Source organism: Macrobrachium rosenbergii, chromosome 41, assembly GCF_040412425.1.
Source record: "Macrobrachium rosenbergii isolate ZJJX-2024 chromosome 41, ASM4041242v1, whole genome shotgun sequence".
Lineage (NCBI taxonomy): Eukaryota > Metazoa > Arthropoda > Malacostraca > Decapoda > Palaemonidae > Macrobrachium > Macrobrachium rosenbergii.
This window is the reverse complement of record NC_089781.1, coordinates 86,463,170-86,470,606: the sequence shown is the minus strand read 5'-3', so window position 1 is coordinate 86,470,606 and position 7,437 is coordinate 86,463,170. Positions and strand designations below refer to the sequence as shown.

The window sequence follows — 7,437 nt, the reverse complement described above, 5'->3', positions numbered from 1 at the left end:
CCCGGGGTGGTAGTTGTAAGACATAGTTCCATTATTACAGTTTATATAACAGTTATTGGAGTTATGTATTCGGTTTTACTCTTCTTCATAATTGCTCCCTTGTTCCATGCTCTCATATGTGGCTAGTTTATCGTGTAGGTTTTGCTAAGACTAACTTCATGGTCATTTTGGTTTTTTCACCAAAAATTTTTTTTTTTCTTGCTGAGAAATCGTACAGCATTTATATATCATAAATTTTGAGCATTAAAGTGAAATATGAAATTCACAAGAATTATGTCGGTCAGATGTATTAAAAGTTTTGCAACAACATTTGATATAGATAACGGAGGTTGCTGGGGGCTCTTATAATCTGTTTTCAAAACCTTTACTCTATTTGGAGAACAATGTTATTGGTTACTGTTATATAGTAATGACAGTACTAATAAGGATAATAACGGTTTCCATTACTGGCTTCACAGTGGTAACGCCAGGAATGCGCAGTGACGCAGTAGTCTTAGGGTAATGTATTGTGAGGCCTGTTGTCGCAACGGTAGCTCGTCTAACTTCAGATCAGAAGGCTGGGTGTTCTAGCGGTCCGGAATCAAACATAATTTCGTTTATTTATACAAACTGTCTTGCATTACTGTTCTTGAATATGAAGTACTTTCCGCAACTCTGAAAGAACCCTGTAGGGAAGAGCAGCGCTGTCAGTGTACCTCATGCGGTACACTGTAGACATTACTTAAGGTTCCTTGCAGCGTCCCTTCAGCCCCTAGCTACAACCTCTTTCATTCCTTCTGCTGTACCTCCCTTCGTATTCTCTTCCATCCTGCAACCCCACTTCATTTACAAACATACATAAATTTTGTATACTCATTCATTTGGCAACCTGAGCTTCTTTGTGGCTTATTGGCGCTCTCACTTGGCTCCTGGGTAAGGTAACAAGTCTCTAATAATTGGTTTTTGGAATGAGATTACCAGCCTTATGTCCAGAAGTCCTTTGAAAAGAACTCCAGAACCAAGACATTTATTTCTTAACCGGAGAGAGAGAGAGAGAGAGAGAGAGAGAGAGAGAGAGAGAGAGAGAGAGAGAGAGAGAGAGAGACCCTTAAGGTCTTTTCAAGGAGTTAAAGATCAAGACATTTACTTCTTAAATGGTGATAAAGAGAGAGAGAGAGAGAGAGAGAGAGAGAGAGAGAGAGAGAGAATTAACCAAATTTTTAGCTCATACTAACATCCAGAAATTTTAATATACCCAGGCGTCTTAAACGATATAATGTTTATCCTAAAACCAAGTGTTAGAGAAGAGTCAGAAAATCCCCAGTCCATCGAAGGGGATGCGGGCTTTCAAAAAAAAAAAAAAATCTTTCTAGATTCCAAACTTTCCTTTACTTTATGACGTGATTTTACCTTCATAGTCCCATAACCTTGGACCTGTCAAACGATCGCGGATTTCCGCTCGCCAAATTACTTTCCATCTATTAACCTTCTCCCGAATGCTGTGTTTTTCCAGGTCGTCTTCCGTGTCCCTTCTCGGTTTTACCGTTGAAGAAAATTTTAGTTTCCTTTTCCTTTCAGAAAGACGGGTGGTTTGAACTTTCATTTTTAGTTTTCTCTAAAAGAAAACTATTGTGCCGGCTTTGTCTGTCCGTCCGCACTTTTTCTGTCCATCCTCAGATCTTAAAACCTACTGAGGGTAGAGGGCTGCAAATGGGTATGTTGATCATCCACACTCCAATCATCAAACATACCAAACTGCAGCCCTCTAGCCTTAGTAGTTTTTATTTTATTTAAGGTTAAAGTTAGCCATAATCGTACTTCTGGCAGCGCTGTAGATACCACCACCGGACCATGGCTGAGTTTCATGGGCCGTGGCTAAGAGTTTCATGGGCCGTGGCTAAGGCCACCACAGGACAGAAAACTCGAATGCGCCGAAGAAACTTCGGCGCATTTTTTACTTGTTTTGTATATCATGCGAAATTAGCGAAAGGATTTATGATCATTTCTTATATGTTTATTTGCATTTATGTTTACTTGTATTTAAATTTGTATGTTTGTAAGGAGGTTTTCATTAACTTTACTTATGTAATATTTTTGACAGCAATAAAGAAAATGTTAGCTGTTATTATCATTATGACCTGATGTTCATTATATTAATGTAATTATTGAGTTATACACACACACACACACACATACACATATATATATATATATATATATATATATATATATATATATATATATATATATTGTATATGAACTAATGTTCAGAATAATATCGTAGATATTGGAATTATATACATATATATATATATATATATATATATATATATATATATATATATATATATATATATATATATATATATATATATATATATATATATATATATATGCTGTTGGTGAGTGCATGATTATTGGTGATTGTTATTTATATTCTGTAGTTTTATCTCGTTACCTTTATGTTCATACCTTACAGCAATAATGTTGATTGAAATTAATTTCAAATTTTATTTTCTTTCCACAGGTAAGTCGGTAATCTTTTAGCCCCTGAGTTTTGGAGGTAAGAAATAATGGTATTTCTTGTTTCTTTTTAAAAGTATTTTTGAGTAAATTGTGGTAGCTTAAAACGTGGGAGAAAACTGTCGCGAATGAATTTTTTTTTTTAACGTTAATGGCACTTGGAATCATTGTTTGAGAGAGTTAATTTTAGATTATTCAGAGTGAATTGCCTTTTTTTTTTTGGTGTTACCGTAAGCTTCGTTCTTTATTAAGATAATTAAACCTGGGCTGTAATTGTGTGTTCTCCTAATTCAGTATTGTTACTTTTTTAAATTAGTCCTTTTCACTATATTATGGTGTCTTTATTAAACCAAACGTGGAGTAACTTGACAGTTCAGAATTTTGCAGATTACCCTTTTGCAGATATCTCCTAATTGCCATTAACTACAGTTGTTCGAGAACTCATTAACTCCCCTGTTTAATTTGAAAGGCAAATGAGGTCATACGTTCTCTATTAATATTTCTTTTTCCAGTTTCAAGTATTGAGGGAAATTCGCAAGGGTTGAATTTCCATCAGGATTAAAGTTGAGGGTCGTTTCAGTTCTTGACCCAAGGCTTCATTTGATTGACATGTGGAGAGGAAGTATTGTTGGGGTGCATTTGAAGGAAATTTAATCAGTGTAGGTAGCACTACGTACATTTAAGATAGGTGATATGGGTATCTGTGACCATGGTAGATGGGACGTCAGTTTATTTGGTAAAAAAAAAATATGCCCTTATCCTCATGTTCCTTATTTAGCGAACATGAGCGAGGCGTCTGCTCACAGCCACCGGGTCTCAGCGGCCTCTTGTCATCTCCCATCATCCTCATTTCATTTTTTCGTCTTTGCCTTTCCCTGTTCCCCATAGCTTAACTTATATTCGTATGTAAATATATATATATATATATATATATATATATATATATATATATATATATATATATATATATATATATATATATATATATATATATACACACACACACACACACACACACACACACACACACACACACACACACACACTCATAAATCTTCATTAAAGCAATACATGTAAGAATGTTGCATTACAGTTCTTTCGTCGCCTTTACTCTACTACTTGCTGTACACGTTATCGCTCCTTGTCAGCGCGCTGTAGGCTTTATGAAGCACGACAGATAACTTGCACGCTATCGGCCCCGTGGCGCAATGGTAGCGCGTCTGACTCCAGATCAGAAGGCTGGGTGTTCGAGTCACTCCGGGGTCAGTTAGTATGATAATTTTCTGTCAGATAATCGTTTCATTTGAGAATGACTTGGTGCATGGTAATCAATATATGAGCTTCATGGACAGATGCAGTTAGACTGAAGACCTTGACGGTACGAGTGAGTACTTAAGTAGTGGGTAATGGTATCAAGGTTTTGCTACATATCTTATTTTTTATCTTTGTACTGTCAAGAGATTATTAAGCATCACCAATCATCATATAAGAATTGCCGAAAATCGAAGGGTAGCACCTTCTGAAGTCATCTCGAATATCAAGAATTGTGTACACGTGCTCACATACACACATACAGTATATATATTTATGTATTTATTAAACTTGAGCACTTGCACAATTGTTCTGTCCATTCGTAGAAGGAATAACAGGACCTCATTTAAACAGACCAACGTATTTCGAGTTGTTTGACGCAGATGTTTCTGGCTGTTGTTCTTGAGAGGATGTTGAGTAAATTAATCCTTTAGGTATGAGAGAAGTTTTGTTTGTACACCCCCATTCATTCGTTCATTTGTTACTGTCTTTTTTTCTCTATCAATAGGTCTGTTTTATTTTGGTATTCTTTGTTATGGGCGATAGTTTTCTTTTGCGCTATCATGTTAACTGGCGCGTAATTCTTTAGTCTTTCATTTCTATACTGGGAATTTCATGGGCTAGTTTTTTCTGTACTTTATGTATTTCGATTCTTGTTTTGAAAGGTCTTCCTTTGATGCTGTCCAATGTTTGTCACATTTTACTTCACAGTAACTAGTGAAAAGTGGAGTTAACACTTTATGCTTTGGTACATTTTATGAATGCTAGCATTATGTATCATTAATTCCAACCTTCTAGATTATACGTATGAAATGTATTCGTCTGGCCAACGGGTGTTGTTCGGTGTTATCCTATGGTAATTATTTGTCACTAGTCACAAGATTGGGTTGGAGTGCATTCTTATTCTGTTAGATTTCAATATCCATTTTGTTCATTTTTATATATTTTTGTAGAGAGTTCGTAGGTATTTTGATATTGCGAGGGGTAAGTACAGGACTGTAGCTATAGTTGATAACTTTGCTGAAGGGAGCCATTATGTGTTTGTAGATGTCAAAATACAGAGTAGAGTTTTCAAGTAAGTCTTGTGGAACATTTAGTCAGTAATTTTATCCGCAGTGACAAAGGATATTATAAAGTTTTATTGTTTATAAGTTCCTTAATTGAGAATTACACTGGAAATGGTTAAGATGTACAGGTCATACATTTTTGCTATGTAAACACAAAAACTGTATTGAATTCAAATAGAAATTCATGGGCAATGGTTTGCGTTACAGATAACATAAACAGTACTCTTGGATTAGGAAGCTTTAAAGGGAACGCGCTTCCCAATATCTAATCACAATCGTTAGTTCAGTCATTCCATAGTTATTTTGATAACAATGGCGTTGACCTTGGACTAGAATTGAGCAATGAAAATTATCACACGTAATGACCCCGGAGTGACTCGAACACCCAGCCTTCTGATCTGGAGTCAGACGCGCTACCATTGCGCCACGAGGCCGATGATGTCGTGGGATAATCTTGTCAACATAAATGATGCTCTTCATGCTGTAACTATAGCCTTAATCTTGTCAAGATAAATGATGCTCTTCACGCTGTAACTATAGCCTTAAAAGTACACTTTCTTAATTTACATATTCTGGTATGTATAAGATCTGCGTTAATGATTTTGGGATGAGTTCTAAGTGGGATGATGCAGTGAAGTGTAATTAATCGGTGGCTAGGGATTGGGACTAAGTCATGATTTTTATTAACAAATAAGTAACTGCTTTTATTATATTACTATCATTGTTCATAGTATTAAAGTTCTAATATATGATATAGTATGGATATAAATTGTAAGAATATGCGATAGTCTTTTCGAGATATTAACAAACAATTCTGGTTTAGCTTTGTCCGAAAACTGCTTGAACGTCTTTGTGCCTTGTGAACCCCTGAGTAAGTACAAAACCCCTTTAAGTGATCACCATATTATTGATTATATGACCATACCCTAGGGTTCACGAGAGTTCTTTCATTGCTCCGCGATATCATAAAAGAAAACATTGTTTTTTTCTAATGGCAATAAATGTATGAATGGATCAATGTATGTCGTGGGGGCAGTTGTGCTCGGGTAATGCAATAGGCTCCGGACGAGGCATCATAATAACACATGGGAGGAGCGGGACGGAGCGAACAGTGTATTTGTACTGATTTGATTTTTAAGATTAGTAAAAGAAAAAACTGCTGAAATTGGTAATCTTCATTCATTTCTTTCTTCTTCATAAGAGTCATTAGGCATTATCAGGTAAACGTTTTGTTAGGGGTTCTTTGCAGGGTTACGTCATGGAACAAATGACGTTTAATAACTATTAGGTATATTTATTTTCACGCTAACGATGATAGACATTGAACCTAATTTAATCTTCATTTTACACTGTAGGTGATTTCTGAATACATTTTATTTGGTTTTTTCAATAACGTTTCCGTGTTTTTAGTATTGCTGGCTTAGTTCTTGTATTTTTAATCAACAAATAGTTGATCATTTATTAAAGATATTAGAAAATTTCAGTGACTGTGATATTTATAAAATTCATGAAATCAGAACCTTGGTGTTATGATGCTAGGATTTTTTGTAAATATAATATTAGTATGGAATTTCATGGCTTTATTTTAGTAGAAGGAATTTAATTTTACTTTGGGGATGTGTATGTCAGTTGTTCAATCATAGTATTTAGATTGCGTTTCTTGCTGTTCTCATAAGACAGGATTATCTGCGAATTAACCAAAGTCATACATAGTACTGTTAGAAGAAAACCAGTAACTTATCTGTTATTTTTATTATGATTTTCACCGAACAGCTGATTGGGTTATACATACGCCATTGCAGTAATAAAAGAATTCTATATTCGATCATCTTTATAGAAGAGTTAACTTAGGATTTTCATATGTTGAAATTTTACACTTGCAAGCGATCCTTAACTTTGCAAGCGATCCTTAACTCCAGCAAAGTGGTATATTACTGTATTAATAATACGTCAAGTGAAGTACAGAATATATTTCAAAACCTTGTAGCACTATCGTTGTGTAAGGTGGCCTAATATTGTAAACGCGCCAACACCAACATTCACCTCCCACCCCTCCGTAACTGGGTCCACTTTACCTCACGAAATGTCTCCTCCCCTTCACCCGTCATCTTTTCCTATCTCCACCCTAATCCCTTCTCCGATACCCACCCCTCCACCCCACCCCCCAAAACCCGTAGCCAAGGTCGCAAGACACGTGGGCCAGGGTTGGACCATGGCCATGGTTGGACTCGGGGTAAATAAGTGAAGGTTGTGGCAACACCTGTTTGTCCCGTAGCTACATTTACCACTTAAGATGATGTATTACTCTTGCGCGTAGCTTTTTGAATTTGTTTGGTGTTACGCTTTCTCTGGTGCTGTTTTAAAGTGTCAGATGTTCTGTGTTAGGATTTCTCATGTTAGATGCACAGCTGTTGTTTATAGAATTATGTGCGTTTTGTTTATTGAGTTTTGTTTTACCTTGTTATTTGCGTTTCAACATTCTTCCGTTTCTTTTGACTTTTTGTGATATATATATATATATATATATATATATATATATATATATATATATATATAT

The 7,437-nt window shown here is 35.6% G+C and overlaps 2 non-coding genes across 2 annotated transcripts; one reads left to right on the top strand and one right to left on the bottom strand.

Annotated features, from left to right (window-relative positions):
- The first annotated feature begins 3,696 nt into the window (after positions 1–3,696).
- On the top strand, positions 3,697–3,768 carry TRNAW-CCA (transfer RNA tryptophan (anticodon CCA)). The gene has a single exon. It is a non-coding gene; the product is annotated as a tRNA-Trp (tRNA).
- A 1,474-nt stretch (positions 3,769–5,242) lies between these two features.
- TRNAW-CCA (transfer RNA tryptophan (anticodon CCA)) lies at positions 5,243–5,314 on the bottom strand. Its single transcript has one exon. It is a non-coding gene; the product is annotated as a tRNA-Trp (tRNA).
- Positions 5,315–7,437: the final 2,123 nt, after the last annotated feature.